Source organism: Nyctibius grandis, chromosome 4, assembly GCF_013368605.1.
Source record: "Nyctibius grandis isolate bNycGra1 chromosome 4, bNycGra1.pri, whole genome shotgun sequence".
In the NCBI taxonomy this organism is placed as follows: Eukaryota; Metazoa; Chordata; class Aves; order Nyctibiiformes; family Nyctibiidae; genus Nyctibius; species Nyctibius grandis.
Window position 1 is genome coordinate 15,652,243 of NC_090661.1, and position 4,633 is coordinate 15,656,875.

The 4,633-nt window shown below is 39.0% G+C and overlaps 1 long non-coding RNA gene across 2 annotated transcripts; it reads right to left on the reverse strand.

The window, feature by feature from the left end:
- Positions 1-351: 351 nt before the first annotated feature.
- Positions 352-3,637, reverse strand: LOC137662608 (uncharacterized). 2 transcript variants are annotated; one of them, XR_011048031.1, is made up of 3 exons: positions 2,161-3,637; positions 1,627-1,827; positions 352-514 (listed from the first exon to the last, which is right to left on the reverse strand). It is a non-coding gene; the product is annotated as an uncharacterized lncRNA (long non-coding RNA). The 2 variants fall into 2 exon arrangements; XR_011048030.1 differs by having other exon boundaries at positions 1,500-1,827.
- Positions 3,638-4,633: the final 996 nt, after the last annotated feature.

The following is a 4,633-nucleotide window of genomic DNA, read 5'->3' on the forward strand; positions in this document are numbered from 1 at the left end:
TGAACGCAAGCAGCTTAAATTTCAGTTGTTCAAAATTAGTTACTGAATTTAAAAAAAATCTTTAGCTCTATTCCACACCCCCACCCCCTGGTCAATCATTCATTGTTTATATCTAATGTTTGAAATCTAATCCCTGTTGCTGAGAAAATATTTCAGGAAACTATCTGGACAAAGCCTCTTAATATAAATTTTAAGAGAACAGCTATTTGTCAATTTGATAAGAATAAATCATATATACATTCATAATCATATACTTTGTTCTGTTTTAATGTGCAATTGCTGCACTTATACTAGGAAGCAACAAATACCTATATTGGTACTTCATGTATTTTATTAGAAATAGCCATTGAAAGAAAAACATACAGCAGATCACAGAAGAGTTGTTTGGAAATTCCTCGTTTCCCTGATGGTTGTCTCGTATTGAGGTTTCTTGGCTCTGGTCTCTCTGGTCAGACTGGGATGCACTGGACAGGAGGTTGCTTCCCGTATCCGTGAGCTGTGCTGGTTTTTGTCTCTAAAAAAAAAAAAAAAAAAAAAAAAAAAAAAAGGTGGGATTGGGATACAGAAGAGAGTCAGGGTGAGAAACATGGAGGATTTGACTTGGGGTTTTGGTCCAACTGTGCTTGTGCCCATGCTACTCTTTAGCTCCAGTTCCCCAACAAGTGTGTCTTCACAAATGCGACAGCGCTGGGTTTTGCCTGTTGTGTCGGGGGCTCTGGTCCCCAGCGCATCCCTGGTCGGGAGATGTGACTTTGTCCCTCTCGTGATGATTGGTGACTGCAACCTTCTTAAGAAATCTCAGTATGTCCCTTCTCCAGGAAAAGCTGGACTTGTGTTGTCTTTTAAAAATCTTTTTAATATTAACAAAAATAATCAAATCTTAAAGTATATTTAGAAGTTACATTTTAAAATTCTACTCCTTCAGAAGGGAAGAAAGCACGATTTTCATCATTTGATGAATACCGAAAGCTGATTTATGGCTTCTTTTGACATTCAGTCGTGTGGCAGCGGCCAAGGAGCAGCTGGTAATGTGACCAGTAAAAGTTAAAATAAAGAGGAGGAAATGCTATATAACAGAAGCAGAGGGATATTATTAGCTCCTGCACTCTGCTAGAGAAGATCCAGGGAATGAGAGAAGCTCTTTAGAAGGCCAGAGAAATTTCCCTCAGGCTCCCATACCCATCTCCCACACAACAGCTTTCAGGACTGGTGTTTCCCAGCAGGAGCCAGTCTGGACCATGCTGTGCTGCCACAGAGATGAAGGGCGATAGATGCAGAGAGGTGCTGGGTGATCCCACAGCTGAGTCCAGCACTTGCAGTGTGTTTTGGCTAAAAGGGATTTCTTCAGCGTAAATAAGTATGTAAGTAAATAAGATAAAAATGTCATGAATTGAGGCAGCTTGGGGAATTAAAACTGAACTTTTTTCTGCGTGTTGCATTATCAAACTGGGCAGGACCAGGGTGACTGTTCATTCAAAGGCAGGTGGCAAAGTACAGACCTGCTGGACAGACATTGATGATTGCACCTGGATCACAGTGCTCGGAGGATGCCGTGTCAGTGACACATGGAAAATCAGGATTCCTGTTCCTGTGGGAAACGTGGGGCAGTCCCTCTCCTAACCTTACCGAGCTTGCTCTGAGCCTTGAGTCTTGCTCATACATCTCTCTGTGAGAAACTGCTCCAGACATCGATTGCTCTGACAGTGCAACCTCCTTCTCTTCCTCATCCTATTTGACCACCCGCTTCCTAAGATGAGCCCTCAACCACCTGAGCTCAGTAGGCTGGCAAAGAGTCTGAGGTGCTGTAATGTGTACAAATTCAAATTGCTGCAAGGAGTGAAAAGGCAAGAGAAAAATAACATTAGTAATAGTCAACTTAAAAAAAAAAACACAAACAAAAAAAACAAACAAAAAACCCCAAACAAACCAAAAAAACCCCACAACACCCATCCCAACTTTCTTAAAACAGAAAGCAGCTCTTCATATAGGAAACCACTGAAGGACACTTAGAAGGGCACAGAAAGAAGAATTCAAACCCTGGAAAAGGTACATGTGATACCAAACGAGGCCAGGTCTGGCTCACAATGGTTTTTGTGACCCTTCTGCAGGTATTCCAGATGAAATTCCTCTTCCTTAAATACTGAGAGAGTTGAACCATACCCAATACACTGAAGGAGACACTGTTGACAGTTTCATAGCGGCATGAATACTTCCCACGTCTGCTGAGAACTCCTCTTATGATACAGGGTAAGACGGCATTCACTGTTTTTATAAGTGCAGCATGTTGGTGCTGACAGTTATTGCAGGACCAGCTCAGGCACACAACTGCTTCTCAATCATTTGCAGCTTTTAATAAGCTATCAAATTGTAAAAATAAACCCTTGCAAGTAGTCTCGAGCATTTAACATTTTGTTTTACAGTATGGAAAGTTCACCTTCACTTGCATTTTTTTCTTAAGTTTAGCCAGTTCCTTGTATACAGCAGCTCTGTATACAAGGCAATGCTTGGCAATGCTTTTCAACTTAATTCACTGAAAGATTTTGTATTTTTGTCTCAAGATAGTGAATGAAAATACTTAAAGATCTGTCCCGTAGCTATTCTTGACAATTTCTGCCAGTAATTTTTCTCCAACCTGATACTTCTCAAAAATACTCATTTCCCTTTTGTCTTAGCTCAACTTCTCATGCAATTTATAGTTTCTCTGCTAATCTTTAATCTTTTTTGAGTAATGTTTCTACTGTGTCACCCTGTCAAATGGTTTATTAATGTCCAAACATGAGAGATATCTTACATCAGCTTTCTTTGATAAAAGTCTTCTAGAAGAAAAAAGTCAGTTACTTGGGTACACACAATACTTGGTAAGTTGGTCTATGTTATACACTCACTTTCCCCTTTGTCTCTTCAAGCTCCTCTTTCCTTTCCTTCAAGATTTCTTCAAAAGCATTAAATACTTAAATCTAATTATTTAGAGTAATTTCTCTGAGCTCTATTTTTAAATATCAGCACTATATTCTTGCACTATATTCTTTTTTATCAGCTAGAAGCATCTGTGACCTGGAAAACTTACGATAAGTACTTAATGTAGCTTCTTCCACCTTTCTTTCATTTCTGTGTCCGCCAATTTGGATATATTAAACTTCTTGAGTTTTCCTTCCATCTTAGTTGTGATCTTCTCATATCCTCATTGCCATTATTTGTATCGCCCTGTTCCATCTTGAAAACTGAGGTCAAGTTCTCATTTAAAGCTGTTTCTAGATTAGCCTCGATCTGTGGCCTATGTGTGCTGTTTAGCAACCTTTTTTTTTTCCTCCTCTTATTTGTACACAACAATCTTGTTGCTGTTCTGAGATACAACTCTTCAAACTTGCAAAATGGCATTTGTTCAACTTGTATTCAAAAACAGAATCATCTTTCTTATAGACAGTGTGATATTTTTCATGTACCTTAAACTTTTTTCTAAATCCATTTTGCACTTTTTAAAATCAAGCGTGTATTTGTGTCATCTTGGAAAGTGAGGTATGTTTTATTTATTAAAAAACAGCTAAAAAGGAAAAGCAACAGCTCCTAAACTGCAGATTGAAAATTAGTTTGTCCTTAGCAAGTGAGATGGTTTTGGCAGCAATCACACTAAACAGGGATTTTCCAATCTTGGCTGCTAACATGAGATTCCTTGTTTAGGATCACATTGCTTGTAGATTACAGAATTGGCCACAGAATAGGCACACTACTCAAATGACAGATTTGTCCAACCTGTGCCGTGTTACAGGAAACAGGGCCATGTTTTGTAAACCAGAGCTAATATTTTCCATCTGTAACCAAGTACAAGACTGATGAAGGACATAAAGAATATTCTGCAATGGAGAAGGACTGAAAGAAGAAATCCCTAGTCTTAAACAAAAATGAAATGTATTTTTTTTTTAAACTTCTCTCATTACAATTTGTAGTGTTCTGAAAATTAATATTATTCTTTTCTAGAAAAGTGTACCTTAAACAGCTCAAAGCAGCTATGAGCAGATGGATTCTCCAGAGAGACTTTTGTAGCTCTTCTGCACTTTAACACAAAACATTTCTGTTTAGTAGTTGACTTTGTAACATTCCGATGAAAACGCATTGTGTATGTTATCAGGCAAAATGTCAAAGATGGGACAGTTAGGATGTGCTTTGTGCCCTCATCCTCATCAGGACTGAACAGGCTCTGACACACTTGATTTCTTTTCCAGTATACTCAAACATATATGTTATGAAAAAACCCAAGACTCCTACTTCACCCCAGCAATCCCCATTGAACCTGACAAATCTAGATATGAAGCATGAGATATTACCCATAAAGAGTTTCCTATTTCTCACATGGAGAATGAGCAATGGTAAATATTTCATGTGTGTCCACTTCCACAAATGCCTTAGTATTTGGGGACAGTCAACTCTCGGTAATTGTTAATAGATATTTACGTTATTGTAGTGCTGAAAGGTCCCACTGAAGTACCGCTTCCCATTTGGGGAGGGGGAGATGGACTCTCCTAAGCCTCTGCAGAGATACCCCCCACATTGGAGCTGCTCCTCTTCGACAGTGAGTGGACAGAAATAACAATGCATCTCTTCCCGAAATAGGTATCTCCAGTAAGCTGTGTGAATC